Source organism: Nycticebus coucang, chromosome 9, assembly GCF_027406575.1.
Source record: "Nycticebus coucang isolate mNycCou1 chromosome 9, mNycCou1.pri, whole genome shotgun sequence".
In the NCBI taxonomy this organism is placed as follows: domain Eukaryota; kingdom Metazoa; phylum Chordata; class Mammalia; order Primates; family Lorisidae; genus Nycticebus; species Nycticebus coucang.
The window spans coordinates 36,812,765-36,831,167 of NC_069788.1; the positions used below are offsets into that span (position 1 = coordinate 36,812,765).

At 45.0% G+C, this 18,403-nt stretch overlaps 1 pseudogene; it reads left to right on the forward strand.

Moving 5' to 3' along the window:
• Window positions 1–6,413: 6,413 nt before the first annotated feature.
• On the forward strand, window positions 6,414–12,267 carry LOC128594661 (R-spondin-1-like; annotated as a pseudogene).
• The last annotated feature ends 6,136 nt before the right edge of the window (window positions 12,268–18,403 follow it).

Consider the following 18,403-nt stretch of genomic DNA (forward strand, 5'->3'; position numbering starts at 1 on the left):
GACAATTAATTCAAAACCATTTACTCACCTGGTAGGCAAGCTAAACATTTTGTTCAGGCATTCAAATACCTCATTATAATGACTTTTTTTTTTTTTTTTTTTTGTAGAGACAGAGTCTTACTTTATGGCCCTCGGTAGAGTGCCGTGGCCTCACACAGCTCACAGCAACCTCCAACTCCTGGGCTTAAGCGATTCTCTTGCCTCAGCCTCCCGAGCAGCTGGGACTACAGGCGCCCGCCACAACGCCTGGCTATTTTTTGGTTGCAGTTTGGCCGGGGCCGGGTTTGAACCTACCGACTGAGCCACAGGCGCCGCCCAATATAATGACTTTTTTTTTTTTTTTTTTAGATAAAACTTCTCAGTTGTGTTTATTTCACCAAGAAGAGTATACATGATCTAATTTTTAGAACTGATAGCATGAGGTTTGATTCAACGATGACAGTGTGATGATTTTTTTTTTTCTTAAAAAATAGGTCATTCAGGGCGGCGCCTGTGGCTCAAGGAGTAGGGTGCTGGTCCCATATGCCGGAGGTGGCGGGTTCAAACCTAGCCCTGGCCAAAACCCAAAAAAAATAAAAATAAAAATAAAAAAATAGGTCATTCAGGGGTGGTGCCTGTGGCTCAAGGAGTAGGGCGCCAGCCACATATACCAGGGGTGGCATGTTCAAGCCCAGCTCCTGCCAAAACTGCAACCCCCCCCCCCAAAAAAAACATAGGTCATTCATGCAAAGGTATAAAAGGATTAGAGTAAAAAATAAATCTTTCTCCTTTTGTACCTTGCCATTCAGTTCCCTTTGGACAGCACTGTTTACCTGTTTCTTTTTCTTTCTTTCCTTTTTTTTTTTTTGCAGTTTTGGCTGGGGCTGTGTTTGAACCTGCCACCTCTGGCATATGGGGCCGGGGCCCTACTCCTTTGAGCCACAGGCACAGCCCCTACCTGTTTCTTTTGTATCTTTTTGGTCTATGCAATTACAAATTTACATGCAATATATCTTTTTCTTCCCTGATCTAAATCAAAACATTCTATATATATTGCTCTGTACCTTTGCCATTAACACTACTTACAGGTCTTTCCATATAAGTATGTATAGAGTCATCTCATTCTCTTTAATCATTGCATAGTGTGGAATGTGCCACACTCTTACTGTATTAGAATATTAATTAGAAACTTCGGCTCTAACTGATGGACATTTAGGTTGTTTCCAATCTTTAGCCATTAGAAAAATGCTAGTGAATATCCTTATACATAAATTATTTAGCATGTGTGCTATTATATCTGCAGGCTAATTACCTGGGAATGAAATTGCTGTTCAACAGGTTATGAACATTTATAATATCAATAGATACTATCAACCTGCTTTCCAAAGAAGTTTATCAGTGTACACATGCCCCAGCAATGTCTGAGAGTTCTGTCCATGTCTTATCAACACAATGTGCTATAAAATTTTTGCATTTTTGCCAATCTGATGGTTACAAAATGTTATCTTCCTATGCTAGAAATTATCATCATCTCTGAACTCATTTCTCCATGTCTAATTTATTTATTTATTTATTTTTTTGAGACAGAGTCTCATTATGTGGTCCTCGGTAGATGTTGTGGCGTCACAGCTCACAGCAACATCAAACTCTTGGTCTAAGTGATTCTCTTGCCTCAGCCTCCCGAGTAGCTGGGACTACAGGAGCCTGCCACAACACCCAGCTATTTTTTTGGTTGCAGTTGTCATTGTTGTTTAGCAGGCCCAAGCTGGGCTCGAACACACCAGCCTCAGTGTATGAGGCCAGTGCCCTACTCACTGAGCTAGGGACATCAAGCCTCCATTACTTTTCTTTCTTTCTTTTTTCTTTCTTTTTTTTTTTTTTTTTTGCAGTTTTTGGCCAGGGCCAGGTTTGAACCTGCCACTCCCAGCATAAGGGGCCAGTGCCCTACTCCTTGAGCCACAGGCGCCACCCCCTCCATTAATTTCTAAAGCATTCTGCATGCAGCTACCAAATTGGTCCTTCCTTCCTTCCTTCCTTCCTTCCTTCCTTCCTTCCTTCCTTCCTTCCTTCCTTCCTTCCTTCCTTCCTTCCTTCCTTCCCTCCCTCCCTCCCTCCCTCCCTCCCTCCCTCCCTCCCTCCCTCCCTCCCTCCCTCCCTCCCTCCTTCCTTCCCTCCTTCCCTCCTTCCTTCCCTCTTTCTTTCTTTTTTTGAGACAGGAGCTTTCTGTGTCACCCAGCTGGAATGCAGTGGTGCAATCATACCTCACTGTAACCTCAAGCTCCTGGGTTCAAATGAGCCTTCCATTTCTGCCTCCTAAAATGGTGGGATTACAAGCTTAAGCACCTGGCCCAAATTAGTTTTCTTAAAGTACTAATATGTCACTCCTGGTCTAAAACCTTTTGAGGTTCTAATTATCCAATTAGACTCCCTAGCCTGGAAGACAAGCCCCTCCACCATCTGTTCTCAGCCTACGGTTCTTACATGATGTTTTACTGTTTAATCACATACACTTCATGCTCCAGCTAGTCTGAACTAATACCCATTAATCAAACATACTGTATCAGTCAGGGTCTTGGCAGGAAACAGATGGCACACTTAAAATGGAGAATTTGGGAAGAGCTTAATGTAGGAGCTATTTACAAAGCTGTGGGCAGAGTTTAGGAAAAGCAATTAAGAGATGGTACAATATCTGTTATCATCCTTAGGACTAAAGAGACAAAACGGTTACCTGAACCTAGGGAGAGAGAGAGACTGAGCTATCTGACAGGAGTTCTAGCCTCTAGCCTTTGGTGGAAAGATGCAGCCAATCCATCATGACCCGGCAGAAGAGCTATGGGAATTTAAAAATGCTTGTGTGGGCATGTAGTATAGTTGTTCATCCACTGGTTTCATATTAGTATTGTGCACATTAGATACTTGCTTTTCCATTAATAAAAGAAACAATGAACTTAATTGTTTGTGCCCACATTTGCCTGAAATAAAGTAAATAAAACCACAATGAGTTATTTTTTAAAAAAATAGGGGTGGTGCCTGTGGCTCAAAGGAGTAAGGCACTGGCCCATATACTGAAGGTGGAGGGTTCAAAACCGGCCCCAGCCAAAAACTGCAAAAAAACAAACAAACAAAAAAACCCCGCCACTCTCCTCTAGTGATACCTTCCATTGGCTGAGACCAATTAGAAATTTCAGGGCGACGCCTGTGGCTCAGTCGGTAGGGCGCTGGCCCCATATACCGAGGGTGGCGGGTTCAAACTCAGCCCCGGCCAAACTGCAACAAAAAAATAGCCGGGCGTTGTGGCGGGCGCCTGTAGTCCCAGCTACTCGGGAGGCTGAGGCAAGAGAATCGCTTAAGCCCAGGAGTTGGAGGTTGCTGTGACCTGGGTGAGGCCACGGCACTCTACCAAGGGCCATAAAGTGAGACTCTGTCTCTACAAAAAAAAAAAAAAAGAAAAAGAAATTTCAGGACAAGGAAGTTTGTTGGTACAACCTATATGAATCGGCTCCCAGGATGCAGAGCAAGGAGGAGAGAAGTAAAGAATGGAGGAGAAAATGGAAGATATTCTATGTAAACGTGTTTGCCATACTTCCTGACTTTTTCTCAAGAATTTCCGACACAGTTTGGGTCCACATGCACTTACCAAAATTTCATATATACCAAATGTCATGTCTTTTGCTAAGGTTTCTTTTCTTTCTTTCTTTTTTTTTTTGTAGTGTTGGTTGGGGCTGGGTTTGAACCCACCACCTCTGGCATATGGGGCCAGTGCTCTACTCCTTTGAGCCACAGGCACTGCCCTGCTAAGGTTTCTTAATTCTAATTTCTAGATTCAATGAAATGTTCTTGGTAAATGTGCATAAACATTCCCATTGTAGTTTAAGAAACCTTAGCAAACCCAACTCATGCACAAATTTCACCCAAGGAACATTGACAATTTAGCATTTTAGATTGGGTATGTACTTAGTTTATGTTTGCTATATATTTCTATCTTATTTTAATTTCAATTAGAAGCCTTCTGGGGCACGATGGAAAGTCCAAGCCCTACAGGTGGTCAGCAGCACTGTCTGTTACACTATTTTTCTTTAAAGTAATAGAAAGTGCTATTAGGAGAAACTTTCTTTTTTTTTTTTTTTTGTAGAGACAGAGTCTCACTGTACCACCCTCGGGTTGAGTGCCGTGGCGTCACACGGCTTACAGCAACCTCTAACTCTTGGGCTTACGTGATTCTCCTGCCTCAGCCTCCCGAGCAGCTGGGACTACAGGCGCACGCCACAACGCCCGGCTATTTTTTTGTTGCAGTTTGGCCGGGGCTGGGTTTGAACCCGCCACCCTCGGCATATGGGGCCGGCGCCCTACTCACTGAGCCACAGGCACTGCCCAGGAGAAACTTTCTGATAAGAGAAATCACAAAAGCAGCACTTTTTATTAAGCCACTTGGGGACATGTCCCCGTCTTAGAGGTGTACCTGGATTGAAGAAGCTCTTTGGGGCGATGCCCGTAGCTCAGTGGATAGGGCACCAGACACATACACTGAGGCTGCCGGGTTCGAACTTGGCCCTGGCCAGCTAAAAAACAACAAGGACAACTGCAACAACAACAACAACAAAAATGGTCGGGGCGTTGTGGCGGGCGCCAAGTAGTCCCAGCTACTTGGGAGGCTGAGGCAAGAGAATCACCTAAGCCCAAGAGCTGGAGGTTGCTGTGAGCTGTGATGCCACAGCACTCTACCGAGGGCAACAGCTTGAGACTCTGTCCCCCCACCTCAAAAAAAGAAGCTAATTGGTTTCTTTTTTTTTTTTTAGATCATCCCATTTTTGTTTTTATTTTTATTTTTTTAATTTTAATAATTTAATTTTGACCAAAGTACATTATTTAAATAATAATTTTAATTCAAATTGTTAATATGTTATTTAGGGTACTGCATCCTCATTTATAAATGAAATATGTTTGTAATTTCCCTTTATAATAATATATTTTCTCCAGCTAATTTGTTTCTTTTTTTTTGTTGTAGAGACAGAGTCTTGCTTTACCACCCTCAGTAGAGTGCCATGACATCACGGGACTCACAGCAACCTCCAGCTCTTGGGCTTAGGCGACTCTCTTGCCTCAGCCTCCCGAGCAGCTGGCACTACAGGCGCCTACCACAACGCCTTGCTATTTTTCTTTTGTTGTTGCAGTTTGGCCGAGGCTGGGTTTGAACCCGCCACCCTCGGTATATGGGGCCTGCGCCCTACTCACTGAGCCACAGGCGCCACCCGCTAATTGGTTTCTTAACTGTCACAAGCAACATGTCTTCACGTCTAATCCATATTTCCTGAAGACTGGGTTTCCAAAAAAATACCAAAATTAAAGATGAAAGTATTTGGTACCAGGGGACCCTGGTTTGGCTTCTGGAAAGCCTTGTTGCTACCCTTGTGTGACAGGCCAGATGGTGAGGAATCCCTTCCCACGGCCCTGGAGCGCCCCCAAAAAATACCTCTCAGGAGTTAGTGAATAAAAGCCTCAGCTCCCTCACTGCAGATGGGATAGTTCTTTTCTTTTTAGAGACAGAGCCTCAAGCTATCGCCCTGGGCAGAGTGGCGTATCGTCACAGCTCACAGCAACCCCAAACTCCTGGGCTTAGGTGATTCTTTTGCCTCAGCCTCCCAAGTAGTTGGGACTACAGGTGCCCGCCACAACGCCCGGCTATTTTTTTGTTGCAGTTTGGCCGGGGTTGGCGCCCTACCCACTGAGCACAGGTGCCGCCCACAGGTGGATAGCTCCGATGTGCACTTCTCCACCGGGTTTCCTTCCCCATGGTGGAAACTGCTTAACAACTCAGGATTTGGCCAGGAGCCATGGCTCACTCTGGGAGGCCAAGGCAGGCTGATCACCTGAGCTCACGAATTGGTGGAGACCAGCTTGAGCCAGAAAGAGCGAGACCTGGTCTCTAAAAATAGCCGGGCGTCGTGGCGGCTCCTGTAGTCCCTGCTACTTGGGAGGCTGAGGCAAGACAATGGCTAAAGCCCAAGAGTTAGAGATTGCTGTGAGCTGTGATGCCACTGCACTCTACCAAGGGTGACAAAGTGAGACTCTGTTTCAAAAAAAAAAAAAAAAAATTAGGACCACAGATACGCTGTGTTTCAGTTTACATGCTATGCTTTCTTCTTTACTATGTATATCTGTGCTTTATCCATAAAAAGAGTAGATTAGCTTGCCGTCTAAGAGTCATTCGGGGTCTGCTTTTGGAAGATCCCAAGGGAAGACGAATACTATTTTTGAGCCCTTCCTACGTGTCAGACAACTTGTTAAATGCTTTACATGTGTAATTTTATTTCATCTCCCCCAAAGCCCTTTTATAAATATGTTTAGTCTTTTTATTAAAATAACAAATTATTATCAGGGATTAGGAGTTTGATGATTTTCCAGTCCTGCGATTTCTTCTGTATTTATTAACCGACATGCTTCTACCAGCTGAAGGTGACCCATAATTCCTTCCACAAAGGTATGATACATGCTAAATCCTTTCCCTGTAACTATCAACCGTTAGCTTTAGGAGTTGAAGCAACAGTTACCTCTGATGGTAATTTCTCTCACTGTCTTCTCTCTGGTCACTCATAAATTCATGGGTTGGTTTGTTTGTTTGTTTTTAAAGAGATAGCATCCTGGGCCAGGCACAGTGTCTCAGGTCTGTAATCCTAGCACTGTGGGAGACCGAGGTGTATGGATTGCTGGAGCTCAGGAGTTCCAGACCAGCATGAGCAAGAGTGAGACCCCCCTCTTTAAAAAATAGCTGGACTGGCTTGGTGCCTGTGTCTCAAGTGGCTAAGGCGCCAGCCACATACATATGAGCTGGCGGGTTCGAATCCAGCCCGGGCCGTCAAACAACAATTACGGCTGCAACAAAAAAAAAAGCCGGGTGTTGTGGCAGGTGCCTGTAGTCCCAGCTACTTGGGAGGTGGAGGCAGGAGGATTGCTTGAGTCCAGGAATTGGAGGTTGCTGTGAGCTGTGATGCCACTCTACCCAGAGCGACAGTTTGAGGCTCTGTCTCAAAAAAAAAAAAATAGCTGGACATTGTGGTGGGCACCTATAGTTACTTGGGAGTCTGAGGCAAAGTTTGAGGTTGATGTGAGCTACGAGACCCCAGCACTCTACTGAAGGCAACAAAGTGAGTCTTTGTCTCAAAAAGAAAACAAAAAAAGAGGGGCGGTGCCTGTGGCTCAGTAAGTAGGGCGCTGGCCCCATATGCCCAGGATGGCGGGTTCAAACCCAGCCCGGGCCAAACTGCAACAACAAAAAAAAATAGCCGGGTGTTGTGGGGGCGCCTGTAGTCCCAGCTGCTTGGGATGCTCAGGCAAGAGAATCGTGTAAGCCCAAGAGTTAGAGGTTGCTGTGAGCCATGTGAAGTCATGGCACTCTACCCGAGGATGGTACAGTGAGACTCTGTCTCTACAAAGAAAAAAAAAGAAAAGAGATTAGAGTCCCAGTATGTTGCGCAGGCTGGACTTAAACTCCAGTGATCCTTCTGCCTCAGACTCCTGAGTCACTGGGACTACAGGTGCCAGCCTCTGTGCCCACCTTTGTTACTTTACTTTCTGTACATTCTGGGAAATCAGGAGCCTGAATACCCAAAACCCATGCAGGCTGTCTTTGAGGAAAATGTTAGTCTGAGGATGGGAAGAGTTGTGTTAATTTTAGGTTTAAGAAGGTAAGGCCTTCTGTTCTCTAAGAGTTTCTTGTTAACACTGGATTTATCCTGAGAATGAATGGAAAGCCTTTTCGTTTTCAGAGGATTTGATAGAATTCTGGTTGTGGGGTAATGCAGGGAAAAAGTAAGCAGAAAAGGTGCCAGGGTCATGAGCAAGGTTAGGCCAGCATCATTTTCTACCAGGAGTAGCAGCTGGTGGAGAAACCTTTCCTCTCAGGGGGCTACCTCGGCTGAGACTAAGCAGGGAAGTGGCCACTGGAAGGTAAGGAAGGTGCTGCTCATGGTGGGCAGCAGCTCAACTCTGCAGCTGCCTCTGAGGTTTTGAGAAGCCCTGATGTTGGCATCTGGGACCATGGCTACTAAAGCCGTTGCTTTCGAAAAACCCTTCCAGGAGAGAGGTTCCTGCCTCTTCTCCAGCTTTAAAGAACCACATCTTAGCTTGGCCAAACCCAGTTCCCCAATTTGTTGGAAATTTCTTTCTAGTGGTTCTCAACCCGTGGGTCGCAATCCACAGGAACTGTATTAAAGGGCTGCAGTATTAGGAAGGTTGAGAACCACTGGACTAGTCTAAAGTGAGATGTGCCTTAAGTACAAAATACACAGTAGCTTTTGAAGACTTAATAATAAGCTGGGTGCAGCAGCTCATGCCTGTAATCCTAGCACTCTGGGCATTCGAGGTAGGTGGATTGCCCTGAGCTCACAGGATTGAGACCAGCCTGAACAAAAGTGAGATACCATCTCTAAAAAAATAGCCAGACATTGTGGGGGGTGCCTGTAATCCCAGCAACTTGGGAGGCTGAGGCAAGAGAATCACTTGAGCCCAAAAGTTTGAGGTTGCTGTAGCTATGATGCCATGGCACTCTACCAAGGGTGACAGAGTAAGACTTTGTTTCAAAAAAAAAAAAAAGACTTAATAATAAAAAATTAGTTTATTAATATTTTTTGATATGCTGAAATGATAATGTTATATTTAATAAGCCCATGCTAAATAAAATGTATTGAAATTATTTTCAGGCTGGGTGTGATGGCTCATGCCTGTAGATCTCTTGAACTCAAAAATCCAAGACCAGCTTGAGCAACAGCAAGACCCTGTCTCTACTAAGAATAGAAAACAAGTAGCTGGGCATTGTGGCAGACACCTGTAGTCTCAGCTACTTGGGAGGCTGTGGCAGGAGGATTGCTTTAACCCAGAAGTTTGAAGTTGCTGTGAGCTAGGCTGAGGCCATGGCATTCCAGCCTGTGGCAACAGAGTGAGCCTGTCTCAAAAGTGATTCTCTCTCTTTCTTTTTTTTTGTGGTGGTTCTTGCAAGCTTGCCTTTTGGGACACCGGTACAGAGTATCACTATCACTAAATGTACCCAGGGAGAGCATTGGAACTGTTGGCGGTGTGTGTTTACATGCATATGTAGGAGCAACAAAAAAGATGATTATTTTTGGTTTGTTTTTAAACCTATGTATCTCTAAAATTCTCAGGGGAAAAATGTGATTTTTAACTAATGGTGATTTTGCCCTCTTGGGGATATCTGGCAATGTCTAGAAATATATATATATATATTTGAGGCAGAGTCTCACTCTGTCACCCTTGGTAGAGTGCCGTAGCGTCACAGCTCACAGCAACCTCAAACTCTTGGGCTCAAGCCATTCTCTTGCCTTAGCCTCACAAGTATCTGGGACTACAGGCGCCTGCCATAATGCCTGGCTATGTTTGTTTGTTTGTTTTGTTTAGCAGGCCTAAGCTGGGTTCAAACCCACCAGCCCCAGAGCACGTGGCCAGCGACCTAACCACCGAGCTATGGGCACCCAGCCTGGAAATTTTTTGTTTTTTTTGGTGAGACAGAGTCTCAAGCTGTCACCCTGGGTAGAGTGCTGTGGCATCACAGCTCACAGCAACCTCAAACTCTTGGGCTTAAGCGATTCTCTTGCCTCAGCCTCCCGAGTAGCACCTATAGGTGCCCACCACCGTCCTGCTATTTTTTTGTTGCAGTTGTCATTGTTGTTTTAGCTGGGCCAGGCCGGGTTCAAACCCACCAGCCTCGGTGTATGTGACTGGCGCCCTACCCACTGACCTATGGGCACTGCCTGGGAAATATTATTTGTTTCACAATTGGGAAGCGATGGTAGATTCTACTGGCAATAGTCAGTAGAAGCCAGATGTCCTGCTAAACAGCCTACAATGGCACCAGACAGCTCCACATAGCAAAGAATTTTCTGGCCCAAATGAAAAGTTAGATTACATATAAAGAAATGGTAATTAGGCTGACAGATGACTTCTCAGTGATGACAAAAGAAGCCAGAAAACAATGGAATAATAGTCTTACTGTACCGAAAGATAGTAACAGTCAATCTAGTATTGTATACCTTATATAAACTAAAGTTCAAAATAAAGAATGATGTAAAGATACTACCAGACATAAATGAAAACATAACAGTTTTACACCAATACTAAAATAATTCTAAAGAATGTACTTCAGGACCAGGAGGGAGGCCTGGGTGGGAGGATTGCTTGAGGCCAGGAGTTTGAGACCAGTCTGAGCAAGAGTGAGACCTGGTCTCTACAAAAAATAGAAAAGTTAGCCAGGCATGGTGGAACACTCTGTTGCCTAGGCTAGAGTGCCATGGCATCAGCCTAGATCACTGCAACTTCAAAGTCCTGGGTTCAAGTGATCCTCCTGTCTCAGTCTCCCAAACAGCTGGCATAAAATTGTCTGCCACAATGCCTAGATAATTTCTCTATTTTTATTTTTATTTATTTATTTATTTGTTTGTTTATTTATTTTTAAGACAGAGTCTCACTATATTGCCCTCAGTAGAGTGCCATGGCATCATATCTCTCAGCAACCTCCAACTCTTGTGCTCAAGCAGTCCTCTTGCCTCAGCCTCCTGAGAAGCTGGGACTATAGGCGCCCACAATGCCTGGCTACACTTTTGTTGCAGTTGTCATTGTTGTTTAGTAGGCCTGGGCCAGGCTCGAATCTGCCAGCCTCAGTGTATGTGGCTGGTGCCCTGCTCACTGAGCTATGGAGTCAAGCCTTTTATTTTTATTTTTTTATTTTTTGAGACACAGTCTCACTATGTTGCCCTTAGTAGAGTGCTGTGGTGTCACAGCTGACAGCAACTTCCAACTCTTAGGCTTAAGCAATTCTCTTGCTTCAGCCTCCCAAGTAGCTGGGACTATAGGCACACAGGCCACAATGTCCAGCTATTTTTTTTATTGTTGCAGTTGTCATTGTTGTTTAGTGGGCCCAGGCTGGGTGCAAACCTGCCAGCCTCAGTGTATGTGGCCAGTGCCCTAACCACTGAGCTATGCAGTGAGCCAATTTTTCCATTTTTCCTGGGGACAGGGTATCTTTCATCAAGGCAAACACTAGAAATCACCCATTTACATCGAGTAGGACTACTGCAACAGGTGGAAGAATGCATCATATGTGGTCTGATCTATATGTGAGTACATGACAATGAATTATAGCTATATGCAGCAATATGTATGTTTCTTAAAACATGTTGACAGCCTGGCCTGTGCTTTTTTTTTGAGACAGAGTCTCACTGTCTCCCTCCGTAGAGTGCTATGTCATCACAGCTCACAGCAACCTCCAATGCTTGAGCTTAAACGATTCTCATGACTCAGCCTCCCAAGTAGATGGGACTATTGCTCTGGGACCAGCCACAACATCTGGCTATTTTTTGTTACAGTTGTCATTGTTGTTTAGCTGGCCCAGGCTGGGTTCGAACCCACCAGCCTTGGTGTATGTGGCTGGCGCCATAGCCACTGTGCTGTGGGCACTGAACCTGGCCTTTGCTTTTTGAAAAACACATTCCTTGGCTGGAAGAAAACTCTAGTCTACTCTTATCTCATCTTTGCTGGAGTCTGGAAAGTTGAGGTCTCTTCTCCAGCTGCTTTCTTACCCTGGCTCCATCCTTCCAGTCAGTGCCAAGGGGAGCCAGCCCTGTGCCAAAGGCTGTAGGCTTTGTTCAGAGGTCAATGGCTGCCTCGAGAGCTCACTCTGGCTGTTCATCCTGCTAGAGAGGAATAATACCTCTCCCCAAGTGGGCTTCTGTGTGCCCTCCTGCCCACCTGGATACTGAGATGCCTGTAACCCTGATGTGAACGAGTGTGTAAAACGCAAGATTGAGCATCCTAGCCTTGCTTCCACCACGACTTCTGCATCAAGTGTAAGGAGGGCTTGTCTTGCACATGGGGTGCTGCCATCTGTCCTGTCTTGAGGGCTCCTCAGTTGCCAATGGCACTGTGGAGTGCAGCCGTCCTACTCATTGTGAAATGTAGGGACCTTTTTCCAAGAAGCAGTGGCTTTGTGGTTTCTGGAGGGAGTCTGAGGAGCTGACATTCAGGGGATTCCAGACTCCCAGAAGGGACCTCACTGCCTGCTCTGACACCAAGGAGACCTGGAAGTGCACAGTGTGCAGGCTGACATGTCCTGAGGGGCAGAAGAGGAGGAAGGGAGGCTGTGGCCAGTGGGAGAGTGCCAACAGGACCCTGGCCAGGAAGGAGAGCAAGGAGGTGGGTGCTTGCTTTCAGAAATGTAAGAGGCAGCAATAGTAGCAGCCGCAAGTGATGGTGGGGCCGCTTACGCCTGCGGGGCTCACCTAGGGGCACAGTTCCCCCTTCAGGCCAATGCAGAAGGAGCCTAGCACTGCTGTGTGATGAAATCTTTACTGAACTGGAGCATCAAGGGCAATGCATACACATACACTCCATCCATCCACACACGCAAACCCTATTTCCAAATATGCAACCTTCCATACTCGCACACACGTGGTGCTTATACGCACACAAGCACACACACAACTGAGGCTACTAAAACACACTTCCATCCCTCAGGGTCAGAGGCACATACTTGATTTACAAAGTTCCCAGTGGACCCATCAGAGAGAACACTTCCCAGCATCCAAGTCCAAGTTTTGCAGAGTGGAGCCTTCTGGAGGAGCTGCTGGGGTTGGATGGGTAGGTGTGGCAGATGGGAGCCAAAGCTTGAGGACTGCTGGGGCCTTGGTGGGAGAAGCTTTTTTTCTATCCTGTTTGGCACTCTCAGCTGCATGATTTTATTGTTGGAGAGTATTGTTATACATCCACGGTGCATATCAGGTTCGATCTACCTCTGAAAACTGCTTAAAGGTTTATTTCAAATTTTAAAAATTCAACAACAAAACAAAACCTAAACAGAATAGACTCCACATTAAGTGAAAAATAGCAGATCCCTAAAGACTATATACAGTATCATACAATTTTTGTTAGTCTCAAAAACAAGTAACAATATGTATGTAGGGAAAAAATGATTCTCATATTAAAAAAGGTTAAGATATTCAGAATAAGAATGACCACTTGAGTGGTAGGGAGAGTGTATTAGTCAGTTCCGACTGCCATGACTAAATATCATAGACTGAGTGGCTTCAACAAGAGACATTTATTTTCTCACAGTTCTGGACAGTAGAAGTCCAAGATCAAGGTGCCAGCAGAGTTGGTTTCTGGTGGCCTCTTTTCCTGGCTTTGCTGTCTCCTTACATGGACTTTCCTTTGTACTTGCACTGGGTCAGAGAGCTCCCATCTCTCTCTTCTTAGAAGGACACTAATCCTATCAGATGAGGAAATCATGCTTATGACCTCATTCAACCTTTTTAAAAAATTTTTTTGGAGACAAGAGTCTCACTTTGTTTTTTCTTCTTGTTGTTTTTTTTTTTTTTGAGACAGAGTCTCAAGTTGTCACCCTGGGTAGAGTGCCATGGCATCACAGCTCACAGCAACCTCAAACTCTTGGGCTTAAGTGATTCTCTTGCCTCAGGTTCCCAAGTAGCTGTGACTACAGGTGCCCACCACAATGCCTGGCTATTTTTGTTGTTGTTGTGTTGTCATTGTTGTTTGGCAGGCCTGGGCTGGGTTCTAACCCGCCAACCCCGGTGTATGTGGCTGGAGCCCTAGCTGCTGAGCTACAGGTGCTGAGCCCACTTCTATTATTTTTATAGTAGATTCATAGCATCATCGATAGGTCCAGAAAGGGAAGGGAGCTCACCATCCTCAAGATTCATTACTGTTTCCTCAGCAGTGCATTTTCCTCTGCGTGTTCATCACCATGTCCTGCCTGGGTTCACACTTGAAAGATTTGTCCAGGGACATTTCTGCTGTGTCTTTTTTCTCTTTGCCTGTCTGGTGGCCATTCTGTTTCTGGCCACCAGGGGGCATCCTCAGACTCACTGTGGGCTCCGTGCTGCCCCTCCTGATACACAACCTCAGGGTCATTTGAGGAGAAAGAGGTGCCTGACTAATCCGGTTATCCTTGTAGAGCTATTCTTAAATTTTTGTATCTGGTTTCTACACCAAATCTGTCTTCCTCTTCCTCCCTCTGATTTTCCCTTGTCTGCACATGTGCTCCTCAGCAGTTCTCTGGGACAGCGTCATAGTCATCCACATCCTGTTCTCAGCAGACAGTTGTCTTCAGGATTTTTGAGTAGGAGGAATGAGTCTAGTCATGCCTCTGCTTGTCTGAATATTCTCTTTTGGAAAGATAAAAACAAAACAGGACAAAACAACTCTAGAGACTGCAGCACATTCTTTTTAATGTCTCTGATGGTAAAGTGTTGAAATCCTTTGATGATACAAAGGTGTTAGAAGCCAAGGCTTGGTCATTAGAGAGTGACCACCTTAGGTAATACCATTTTTGACCTAAAATGTGTGACAGTAATATAACAAGACTTTTTTCCCTGTATGGCTCAGAATCTGACTTTGGAGGTTATTCCCAACTGACATCTAAACTTGGGTAAGCAAAGGACTATGTGCTTATTTTTTTTTGAGACAGAGTCTCACTTTGTCACCCTCAGTAGACAAAGTTGCTCACAGCAATCTCAAACTCTTGGGGTTAAGTGATTCTCTTGCCTCGGCCTCCCAAGTAGCTGGGACTACAGGCACTCCCTACAATGCCTGGCTATTTTTTTGTTATTGTTGTTGTTTAGCAGGCTTTGGTTGGGTTCAAACCGACTAGCCCCTATGCATGTGGCCAGTGCCCTAACCACTGAGCTATGGGCGCCGAGCCTATGTGGTTTGTTTTCCAAGGTGATTATGCTGGATGGAAAAATTCATGTCTCATCGCTTTGTTCTCACACCACCTCTACCTATGGAGAAATACTCCTTTGGTTTTTACTTGGTGATGTGGAAATCTTAAAGAGGAGTGTATGGGCTGTGAATCTATAGAATCAATGCACATAGGGAATAAAAGATTCTAGATTGGAGATTTTTATTTTAAATTTCTGGTAAATATGGGGGCACATATGATTAGCTTGCATAAGTTGCTTTTGTAAGGTTAAAGTCCAAGTTGTAGTTATGTCCTTCAACCAAGAAGTGTGCCATATACCTGTGCAATGTACATTGGGTGGGAACTTACGCAACTGCTTCCTCCCTTCCTCTTATTTTAATTTAATTTAGTTTTTCCTCTCATGTGAGCATGTAGTTGTTAATTCACTAGTTTCAAATCGGTATAGATTGGAGATTTGACGCACTTCCCACCTTGAGTTCATGGGCCTCTTCTTTTAATCATGAAAGCTTTTTTGGTATTAGTTGGATGGGAATTTGAAAACAAGATTAGTTTGTTTCTAAAACTCCTTGTACTTCTCAACACACAGGCTGCTCTGAGAAGCGGAATTACTGGATTTGTAGCTAAATTATACTTACAAAAGGCTGTAAAAATTTATACTCTAAAGTATACTTTTTATACTCTATTAAAAACCAGGCAAAAGTGCCGAACATAGGTTTCACCAGAGAAGATTTACAGATGCTAAATAAGTATATGAAAAGATGCTCAGGGCGGCGCCTCTGGCTTAGTTGGTAAGGCGCCGGCCCCATATACGGAGGGTGGCGGGTTCAAACCCCGCCCCGGCTGTACTGCAACCAAAAAATAGCCGGGCATTGTGGTGGGCGCCTGTAGTCCCAGCTACTCGGGAGGCTGAGGCAGGAGAATCGCTTAAGCCCAGGAGTTGGAGGTTGCTGTGAGCTGTGTGAGGCCACGGCACTCTACCGAGGGCGATAAAGTGAGACTCTGTCTCTACAAAAAAAAAAAAAAAGCCGGGCGTGGTGGCTCACGCCTGTAATCCCAGCACTGTGGGAGGCTGAGGAGGGAGAATCGCTTGAGCTCAGGAGTTGGAGACTCGCCTGAGCAACAGTGAGACCCCGACTCATGAAAAAAATGGAAAAACCCAGCCGGGCGCCTCGGCGAGCGCCTGTAATCCCAGCGGCTTCCGGTGCCCGGTGCCCGGTGCCCGTCCGAGTCTGAGCTCGTGGTGAGCTACCACGCCCACTGCACTCTGCTCAGGGGCATAGGGTGGGACCCTGCCTCAACAAAAAAAACAAAAAAAAGAAAAGATGCTCAATATCAAATATCATTAAGGAATTACAAATTAAAACCACAATGAGGCTCACGGCCTGTAGCTCAGCGGCTAGGGCGCCGGCCACATACACAGGGGCTGGAGGATTTAAACCTGGCCTGGGCCAGCTAAACAACAACAACTGCAACGACAACAACAAAACTCTACTGAGGGCCATGTAGTGAGACTATCTCAAAAAAAAAAAAAAAAGAAAAAGAAAAGAAAAGAAAAAACAGACATACAAAAAACCCACCACAGTGAGATACTACTCTACACATATTAGAATGGATAAAATCCAAGACATGGACAATATAAAATGTTGGCAAGGACATGAAATAACAAGAACTCTCATTCATTGCTGGGCGGAATGTCAAGCAGCTGGGATTTGAGGTGCCTGCCACAACACCTGGCTAATTTTTCTATTTTTAGGAGAGACTGGGTCTTGCTCTTACTCAAGCTGGTTTCAAACTTTTGAGATCAAGCAATCCTTCTGCCTCAGCCTCCCAGAGTGCTAGGGTTACAAGCATGAGCCACCGCACCCAGCCAAATTGCACATCTACTTTGGGAGACAGTTCCGCCATTTTCTTACAAACCTAAACATGGTCTTACTATATGGCCATTGCACTGTTACATATTTACCCAAAGGAGTCCCAAACTTCTGTCCACACAAAACTTGCACGTGGGTGTTTATAGAAGTTGTATTCATTATTGGAAGCAACCAAGATATTCTGTAACAGGTGAATGAATAAACTGTGGCATAGCCATCTAATGCAATATTATTTATTGATAAGTAGAAATGAGCTGTTAAGCCATGAGAAGAGGTGGAGGACCATTAAGTGTGTGCATATAGTACTAAGGGAAATAAGGCAGGCTGAAAAGGCTATACCATGATTTCAACTGTGTGAAGTTCTGGAAAAGGCAAAACTATAAGGTTGGAGAGGGAGGGAAGGAGGAATGAATAGGTGAAACCTGGAGAATAATTAGAACAGTGGTGCTATTCTGCATGATACAATAATGGCAGATACCTGACTTTACGCATTTGGCAAAAGCATAGAACTGTCCAATATAGAGAATGAATTTCTAGACTATGGACTTTAGTTAATAACACATCAACGTTGGTTTATTAATTGTAACAAATGTACCACAATAATGCAAGATGTGAATTATAGGGGAAACTGGCTAGGGGGAGGGAGAAGGAGTATTGGAAACTCGCTGTACTTTTTTTTTTAAATATATATAAGGAATATTTGGAATTAATCTGTAGCTTTTGTTCGATTTTTTTTGCAAACCTAAAAGTGCTCTATGAAATAGTTCATTAGGTAGCTGGGCGTTGTGGCGGGCGCCTGTAGTCCCAGCTACTTGGGAGGCTGAGGCAAGAGAATCGCCTAAGCCCAGGAGTTGGAGGTTGCTGTGAGCTGTGTGAGGCCACGGCACTCTACCGAGGGCCATAAAGCGAGACTCTGTCTCTACAAAAAAAAAAAAAAAATAGAAAAAAGAAATAGTTCATTAGGGCGGCGTCTGTGGCTCAGTGAGTAGTGTGCCGGCCCCATATACCAAGGGTGGCGGGTTCAAACCTGGCCCCACAGAACTGCAACAACAAAAAATAGCTGGTGGTGTGGCGGGCGCCTGTAGTCCCAGCTACTCGGGAGGCTGAGGCAAGAGAATCGCCAAAGCCCAGGAGTTGGAGATTACTGTGAGCTGTGACGCCATGACACTCTACCAAGGGCGATAAAGTGAGACTCTGTCTCTATTTAAAAAAAAAAAAGAAGAAGAAATAGTTCATTAATAAGCAGCACCCGTAGCTCAGTGGGTAGGATGCCAGCCACATACACTGAGGCTGGCAGGTTCAAACCCGGCCTGGGCCTGCTAAATAACAATGACAACCACAACAACAGCAACAACAGCTTGAGATTCTCTCAAAAAAAAAAAAGAAAGAAAGAAAGAAATAGTCCATTAATTAAAAATAACATAAAATGTATACAAGTCACCAAGAGTGTACATCTACATTTTCACTACTTTTGTTTTTACTCTTTGGTGACAGAATTTTGACAGCTGTTCAATCTGGTGGATCAAGTTTGGTCTTTTATTGTTTTATTTATTTTTTTTTTGTAGAGACAGAGTCTCACTTTATGGCCCTCGGTAGAGTGCCATGGCCTCACACAGCTCACAGCAACCTCTAACTCCTGGGCTTAAGCGATTCTCTTGCCTCAGCCTCCCGAGTAGCTGGGACTATAGGTGCCCACCACAACGCCCGGCTATTTTTTGGTTGCAGTTTGGCCGGGGACGGGTTTGAACCCACTACCCTCGGTATATGGGGCTGGCGCCTTACCGACTGAGCCACAGGCGCCGCCCAGGTCTTTTATTGTTTTAATTTGCAA